Source organism: Echinops telfairi, unplaced genomic scaffold (assembly GCF_000313985.2).
Source record: "Echinops telfairi isolate 266 unplaced genomic scaffold, ASM31398v2 ScPeMD7_5;HRSCAF=22, whole genome shotgun sequence".
Taxonomy (NCBI): Eukaryota; Metazoa; Chordata; class Mammalia; order Afrosoricida; family Tenrecidae; genus Echinops; species Echinops telfairi.
The window spans coordinates 44,749,308-44,758,579 of record NW_022103901.1 but is presented as its reverse complement, the minus strand read 5'-3'; the positions used below and the strand labels follow the sequence as shown (position 1 = coordinate 44,758,579).

Genomic DNA, 9,272 nt, shown 5'->3' with positions numbered 1-9,272 from the left:
ATAGAAGAAAATATTCTTGCATTGAGGGAGTACTTGAGTGGAGGCCCAATGTCCATCTGCTACCTTAATACTAAACCTATAAATATATGCACATAGATCTGTTTCCCCATCCTCATATATAAATATACTTACATGAGTGCATGCCTATATTTAGACCTCTATAAATGACCTTTGCCTTCTAGTTCTCTCCTCTATTTCCTTTTACTTTCCTCTTGTCCCGCTATCATGTTTAGCCTTCATTTGGGTTTCAGTAATTTCTCTCAGTTACATTGCCCTTCATCAAGCCCTACCAAGCCTCCTACACCCTTCACACCATCATTTTTGGATCACTTGTTGTTCCCTTGTCTCTGAGTTTGTTAACACCCACTTCCTTTCTCCAACTTCCCCCTCTCCCATGTTCTCCCCCTCCCACCAACCATGCATCCCGTTGTTTTCTCCTCCAGATTGTTTATCCTACCTATCTTATCTAGATAGATCTGCAGAGATAATGATATGCACACAAAAACAAGACAGAGCAAAACAAAACAACAACAACAACAAAAAGAAAAGCCTGTAAATAGTTCAAGGTCTGTTGACCCTTAGGAGTGTTTCCCAGTCAAGTCTGATGGGGTGCCATGCCCTGGTCCTAAAGTCTATTTTTGGTATTCCCTTGAGACTTCATTGCTCTGCTCCTCCTGCGGTTCTGTTGCACCCATTAGTGTTTTGCCTTGGTGTGGTGGGGTCAGATTGGGGGCAATTCCCGCACTATGTCTCCAGCGCTGTCTCCCTTATCACGATGGGTCATTGAGGGGCATTGTGTCTTGTAGTGGAGCTGTCCCTATGTTCCTCTCTGTGCATTGGCTGCTCTAAACAGGAATATCGTCCTCAAGGCTTGGTGGGCCAGAATGTGTTCCCCCTTCATTTTCTCCCATGTGCTCTGATGAGACATGTCCTTCTCCCTGAGCTGTAGCTTCAGTACTGTCCTCTGAAGTGAATTTTTCTGGGGGGAGGGAGGCTGTCCACGTAGTTGGGACTGGAACCAGCCCCTCAGGCCTCTCTACTGGTTCCTTGCTTCATGCAGATATGTTGCATTCACGTCTTAGAGCACCGTGTTAACGTTTGGTCCTTCTTTCCCTGTGGGCGATTTCTTAAAATAAAAAAAATCTGCTAATTGAAAAGATGGATTATAAAAATCAGTTGAACTTGGAAGTCATCATGTTATTGCTGCTGCTATGGATCTATTGGAGCGCCTCTGCGCAGCCAGAACCCTGAAGGAAATTTTTCAGATAGCAGTATGGCCAAAAATGATGATAGTGGAAAAATGGCTGAGCTGGAAACCAAAATCTGTCATCAGTTTGAGGATTATTTTGGTGACTTTAATTTGCCTCGGGACAAAATTTTAAAGGAGCAGATCAAACTAGATGAAGGTTGGGTTCCACTGGAGGTCATGATAAAATTCAACAGGGTAAACCATCTAGCAACAGACTTCAACGTAGTAGTAACATTGAGCAAATCATAGGTAGAGCTCATGGAAATAAGTGAAGACAAAACTAAAATCAAAAGTCCTTCAAGCAAACCCCTCCACAAAGTGAATAATGAGTATAAAAATGATATGAAAAACAGACCTGTTTATATTAAAGGCTTCCCAACTGATGCAACCCTTGATGACATAAAAGAATGGCTAGAAGGCAAAGGTGAAATGCTGGCTTCAGGTGAGAAGAACATTGTACAGAGGATGTAAGGGGTCAATATTTGTTGTGTTTGAAAGAATTGAATGTACTGAGAAATCCATAGAGACCCCTGGCCAGAAGTATAGCGACACAGACCTGGTAATATTTTTTAAGGATGATTACTTTGCGAAAAAAGAATTTAAAAAGAAAGAAAACTCAAATGGAGGCTAAATTATGAGCTAAACAAGAGCAAGAAGGAAAACAGAAGTTAGCAGAAGATGTCAAAATGAAACCTGCAGAAGAAAAGGTGCGCTGCTTGCTGCGCTTTGCAGGCAACCTCGATGGTCAGACACGTAGAGAAGATCTGCACATGCTTTTTACGAGCCATATAGAAAAGGGACTGGACTGACTTTGTCAAAGGAACAAAGAGAACGCGCTTCTATTTCAAGAAAAAGCTGAAGAAGTCCTGGATAAAGCCAAAGATGCAAGCAGCAATGACCTGTCACTCAGGTCCAGCTAAGAGATAAGAGCTCATGACACACGGAGTCCAGGAACAAGAATGGGAAAAGCGATACCAGAAGGGAAGGCGAAGGTGGGGAGAGAAGGGGGAACCAATCTCAATGATTGACACATAACACACACATACACACACACACACACACCCTCCAGGGGGACGAACAACAGAAGCCATGGGGGAAGGGAAAGATATGAAAATGATAATTTATAGTTTAGCAAGGGTTCACAAGAGATAGGGAGGGAGGGAAAAAATAGGAGCTGACACCAAGGGCTCAATAGAAAGTAAATGTCTAGACAGGAACGATGGGAACACATGTACAAGTATGCTTGATACAATGGAGGTGTGGATTGTTATGAGTTGTAAGAGCCCCCAATAAAGTGATCTTTTAATAATAAATAAATAAAATGAAAAACAGAGAAGTGATGTGGGAAGTACTAGAAGGAGAGGTGGAAAAAGCAGCACTGAAGACAAAACAAAACATGGAAGATCAACAAAAACCCCTGAACAAATGGAAGTTGACAGGTCACAAAATTAAAGGAAAGGGAAGAACCAGTGCCCCGGCTGTGTTGACTAAAGGGAACGTACAGTTTTAGGGAAGGAATCAAAATGAGATCATGCAGATGACTGTGATGAAAATGTGGTGCAGCCGGACCAGTGACAAGAGCAAAAGCAGCAGCAGACCAGAGGAGCCCGTACCCAACAACAGGAAACGATGCGGGCGACTAGGAGCTGAATCAACCACGTTCATATCAGTTTTATTCACATTGAATCTGCTTTCCTCTTTGGAGATTTTAAAAAAGAAAATCGAATTAAGTCCACTTCAATGTCCACTTACAAGAAAGGGAAATATTTTTGTTTTGTTATCAGATGAAGATTTTTTAAATATAGAGCTCTGTGTTAACAGATGATTCAAAAGGAAGGTTCTTCCACTAAATTACCTTTTTAATATGAGGCTATATTAGTATATAGTATAGTATATTAGTATAACACTTAATAAAATATATGCTATATAAAAGAGCCCAAAAAAGATAAGTAGTTGAGAAATGAGACTAGAAGGACAAGAGGTTGGCTGTAGTCAGAAAACAAATGCCATCTGTGTTCGTGATTTTCTACATAATTGTGGGGCGGGATGGCAGGGGGAGAGGCTTGAGGCAAAACTGGAGGATGCGACACTTGATAATAAGGAATTAAAGGGAGATTTTGAAGTCAACCTAGTTGATGGCACTGTTTGGTGAGAAAAAGACTCTGGGTCAGATACCAAAGTCTCCATTGAACAAAAGAAAGTACTAGTTATTAAAAATTGGCTAGAAACCAGCCCACGAGAGCAAGTTGTATGCTATGGTATGAAACAAACAGGTGATCGTTGGTGGTTCAATGGTAGAATTCTCACTTTCCATGTAGGAGATCTTCATGTGCAACCCCTACCCATCTGTCAGTGGAGGCTTGCATGTTGCTACGACACTGAACAGGTTTCAGCCGAGCATCTACATTAAAGCAAACTAGGAAAACATGCCAGCATTTACTCCTGTAAATTAGCCAATGAAAACCTTGTTGAGCACAATGGTCAGGTCTGCCACCAAGCAGCTGGATAGCACAGGACTGGGCGATGGTTCATTCTGCTGAGCGTGGGCCAGCAGCCAATGACAATAGCACAAAATAACCAGGGTTAAAATGGATTACCAAAAAAGAATTAGCATTTACTAAGGACCTACTTACTATGTTCCAACCATTTCTGGTAGCGTAGTAAGTTATGCATTGAGCTGCTAACTACAAGGTCAACAGTTCAAACCCATCAGTTGCTTTCGAGGAGATAGAAGCTACTGTCTACTCCTGTAAAGATTTAAAGTAAAGGGTCAGTTCTACTCTGTTCTACGGGGTAACTAACAGCTGGAATTGAATTAATGGCAGTGTGTGTGGGTTGACGAAGTGACAGGTTAGTGAATATCCATGCTTTGTCTGCCTAGTCTGTTTCCTCTTTTACTTCTTGTAGCAATAGCTCCCATTTCCTAGTGTCACTGCTAGTCCCACTTCCCTGATAATTCTGATGCTGCTGCCAGTGACTCAACTCAATCGCCTAGCCTTTACAGAAGCAGGTGACTTAATCCTGAAGAGTAAGAATCCTCTGGGAACTTAAGTCTTGAAAAGAACCACAGTGATTCAAGGTGAGCCTTCTCATGGTAATTTCCAGAAAACAGACAAAAGTCCCTGCTGCTAAAATGCCCAGCATCCCCAATTCTGGCACTTGATTATTGAGCCCTTCCTTGATTCTGTGAAGTTAACCAGTATCATTCCACGAGAGCTTCTTTCTTCTCTTGGGTAGGTTGCGTTCTGGTGCTGTCACCCCAGGACTCTGGACGGTACCAGGCAATGTGTTAGGTGCTTCATATGTGTGTCAATACATATATATAAACTCATTAAATTTTATACTTATAATGACCTTGAATAAAAGGCATATGTTTTCATTACCTATAGCTGTTATAACAGAAATACTACAGCAGATTATTTTAACAAACAGAAATTTATTCTCTCAATGTTTGGGAGGCTGGAAGTTCAAATTCAGAGTGTTGGCCTCTAGGAAAGTCTTTCTCTCTGTGTGAGTTCTGGAAAAGGGTACTTGTCTTCTTTTCAGCATCTGTGGGCCTAGGGTTCCTTGAAGAGCTCCATGTGTCTTGACATCAATCGTTCCCTCGACCCTGGAGTTTCTCAGGGCAGGGACCCTAGTTACAAAGAACACATTCCACTCCTGACTCTTCTTTCTTGCTGTAATCTGTCCCTATCTCTGCTCACTTTCCTCTCCTTTGATCAGTTGTCAGATAAAAGCTCTTGCTGGCCACCCCCCAGGGAAACTCTAGGATCAGGGTTGTGATGATTAATGGGGTTGCACCTCATCCATGAAGTCCTGGTGGTGCAATGAGTTATGTGTTGAGCTTAGCAGCCCAAGGTCAGCAGTTCAAAACCACTAACCACTCCACAGGAGAAAGATGAAATTTTCTACTCCCATAGAGATTTCTATCCATGGGGCAGATCTACTGTGTCCTACAGGGTCTCTAAAAGTTGGGATTGAATTGATGGCAGTGAGTGGGTGTGTGTATCACACCCATAACCTCTTTATTGGCTTATCACTTCAGAGGGGACCATCACATAACTGCTATCTTTTTTTTTTTTTTCATAACTGCTATCTTACACCATCACATCACTGCCAAACCACTGAAAATCCAAGTTCAGCCAAGTGGACACAGTTGAACCCCTGACAGTATAGTCACTCCATTTCACACACAAGGAAAGGGAGCCTCGCAGAGGTTACAAGAGCTTGCTCATGAGCACATGACCAGTAAGTGGGGAAGTGTGGCAATGGGTCCAGTTCTTGGTTTGGATGTCAGAGGCTATCTTCCTTCCACTTCACAAACAAGAAGGGATAGTAAAGATTTTCTTTCTGGCCACAGAACTTTAATATTGCAGATGCATTCTGTTGGAAATGTCCTTGCTAGATAAATATCAGCAGAAAAAACAAATGAAACTTCTACACATTGTGTCAGTTTCCTTACGTGTGTTTATTTCCCTAGTCAAAATATCTCTTAATCACAGAAAATCTAGATCTTTTATTCTGTTATTTTATGTTCCAAATTCTTTTATGTTCCATAAGAAGATGAGAAATTTGATTGAGTAAACAGTCTCATAATGGCTGTACGTGTAATTGTGACTCCAGAAGCTTCCTTACTCAAAATGGCCTTAAATGAAGCCGAGACACCAAGCTCTGAGGATATCTTGTACATGTAAGTAACTGCACTAAAGGTAGCATTTCTCTTTAGGAAACATGTTACTCCATAATTGGAAAGACAGATAGCAAAGCTCTGAAACATAAAAGAGCAGATGGAAATGACACCAGAAATGTGAAGGTAATGTGTGAAGCATGTGCTAAGAGACACAGGCCTCTAAAATCCTCTGCAGGACCGTGGGGAAAAGGTATCAGAGCCAGGGCAATAGGAAATGAGGAATAATATGCTTGCTTTTGTCCACAAGAGAAATGCATGGCGCCTAAACTTCAACAGAAAATAAAGCAAGACTTCTGTGATGCCTGCTGACATCTTCATCCCAGGAGACAATTTCCAGAAGTTGTTTTTTCAGACTCGTGGAACACAACATCTGCGTGGTCACTGTAGCAACTGTGACATTTTCCTGCTTCTTCTGGGGGAACCAGTGACAAGGCTCAGCACTAATCCTGAGTTTATTAAGAAGTGTCATCAGCTCACGTTAGAAAACTCTCTGGAGGACTTGGTGCTGTTCTCGCTGGTTGATTATTTGAAATTTATTCCCTGAAATGTCAAGCTGCATTTTTAATCTGTCATCAAAGCCGATGATCAGAACCAGAAGTGACAAGATTTAGCACACAGTCGTTCATACCCATGACTAACAGCAAAAGCTGCAGTGTATCTCCCCATGCTCAGGGTAAGCATGATAAATTAAGGAATAGCTTTCCTCTCTCTCGGTGCATAATTACAGCTTCTGTCTGAATAAAATGACATTATTCTTTTTTATTTCCCTAAAGAAGACTATGATTAATTGTGCAAAATTACACTTGCCCTTAATTGAATACATTTCCTTATTTCCTCTCGATTAGTGGGATATTATGTATTATTGAATAGCTCGGGAAAGCCCAAAGACAGAAATCTTTATTGTCAGCACCAAACCTGTCTTGGCAATGACCATGAGAATGTAACCACTGGAAATATTCACAGGCACTGACAGGGCTTGATTTTGTTGTGTGATGAGTTGGGTTTCTTGGTTCAAATGCCCCCTGGCAAAGCGAGCTGGCCATGTTTAGCCGTTCTAACGCTCCTTGATTGAAGTACATCAATGTCACCCAGGGTGACCCGAGTGACTTAAGAGGACCCTGGTCTGAAACTCGTCTCAGAAACACGCAAAATGGAAGCTAGCCCAGGGTGGGGAGAGGCTTCACAAAGAAATATACCTAAGTCAAGGCTTCTTAGTCTCAGCCCTATAGACATCGTAGGTCACATAATTTGGCTGTGAAAGCCGGTCTTGTGTATTGTAGACTCTTTAGCAGTGTCTACCCGCTAGACACCAGGAGTACACACTACTAACCACCACCAGTTGTGACAGCCAATACAGGCTCTCCGCATTGCCAAAAGGCTCCTTGTGTTTGACTGGGTTGACTAGAGAAACAAAGCCAGGGACACTCTCATATTGCAAGAAAGAGTTTTATATCAAGTTTTATGGCAAGAAGTCATTATATACCAAAAATAAAATTAAAAAATCCCAGCCCAGTCCAACTCAAGTCCATAAATCTGATACGAGTCCAGAAGCCCCTCTTCAGAATTACGCAGCACAAGCAATGATGCAGAATGCAGGAAGATCACAGGCAGGTGGGTGCAAGTCCTCTGGATCAATTGGCAGTGCCTCTGACACAGTCATGATCAGCCAGCAGGAAGGTGAAGACAGAGAGAGAAAGAGGGGGTTCCCAGGACCCACCTTATGAGAAGGTCACACTTACAAGGAGGCACCATCAGGCGGTGGCCAGATTGTCATCTTGAATACCGACACTTTTACAGCCCTTCAAGTTGACATGAAATTATGTAACTAACACACTCCTAAAGGGCAGAAATTGTCCTCAGTCAAAATCTACTGCCCTAAATTGTAGCACTCATTCCTGGTCTCAGATATAGAGAACCATTGTAGCTGAGACAGCTAGCTGTTCCCAAATGTCTATAGCATTGGGCAAATCTGCTGCAAAAGATTTATTTAAATTTTTAAAAAGCAAAGATGTCGCATGTTGGGCCAAGATGTGCCTGACCTAAGCCATGATATTTTCAATTGCTTCATATAAATGGAAAGCTGGCCACTGAATAAGAAAAATCCAAGATGAGTTCATGCCTTTTAATTATGTTGTTGGCAAAGAACATTAAATGTGTTATGAGCTGCCAGAAGAACGAACAGTCCTGTCTTAGAAAGAAGAGTCAAAATGCTCCTCAGATGTAAGGATGGTGAGACTACATCTCACTTACTTTGGGCATGTTTTCAGGAGGCACCAGCCCCTGGAGGACATCATGGTTGGTAAAGTAAAGGTTCAGTGATAAAAGGGGAAGACTCTCAATGAGGTGGTTGACACAACAGTTGTAACAATTGTGAGGCTGGTTCCGGGCCAGCAGTGTTTCATTCTGTTTCAAATAAGTCTGACTAGGAGTCAGAAGCAACTCAGAGGCGCCTACCACCAGCAATAGCCATCTCATCTAAGAACAGGCGTTCTAGTTAGCGCGTGCTCATCTGGGGCACACACTTTCCAGCCTCCCTGGTCATGCAATGGGCAATGCCAGTAAATTAAAGTCCATAAAATTTAACTTATTGGGTGGGTAACTTCTGGCCATGCCCTTAAAAGTAAAGCAGCATTTGCTTCCCATCTCTTTCTGGATGTGTATGAATATGATCATGGAAGCTACAGCAGCCCTCCTGGACACAGGGATTGGAGCTGCATGGATAGCTAGATTAACAGGGACTGACTGTATGATATAGTAGCAGTGCCATTATCAGCTCTAACCCTTGACAGAAATGCGCTCTGTCTGGCCCAAACCAATAGTGTTGGAGTTTGTTGTAGCAACTGCATCAGCGTAGTTAATGCCTGGTCTAATTACTGTTGCACGGACTGAATCTATAAGGCTTCATTTGAGAGAAGCCTTACTCTATTTGGATTTAAGGAATGCTCTAACTAATTAGAAAATAATTCTTTTTCCACTCAAACCCTACTTAAAAGGAAGGAAAACATTGATCAGGAAGGGAGAACCGTAACAAAGTCAAATTCACTCCCAAAGAGTCAATCCTGACTTCTAGCAACCTCCCTTTAGGTTCCCAGACTTTAACTTTTTAACTGTTTACTATTCAAACTACTTTCTGTAACTGTTTATGGAAGTAGAAAACTGTCTTTCTCTCTCAGAGGTGTTGGTGGTTACAAACTGCCAACCATGCAGATTGCAGCTCAATATGTAACGCCGCACCACCAGGACTCCTGTAGGAAGAGAGGAAGGAGTTAGTTAGACCAGCTGAATTAACCCAGGTGATCAAACAGGAAGTGTGCATGGGTGGTCCTTTCAAAG

General features: G+C 42.2%; 1 pseudogene; it reads left to right on the top strand.

Annotated features, from left to right (window-relative positions):
* The first annotated feature begins 1,273 nt into the window (after positions 1 to 1,273).
* Positions 1,274 to 2,892, top strand: LOC101657214 (annotated as a pseudogene).
* Positions 2,893 to 9,272: the final 6,380 nt, after the last annotated feature.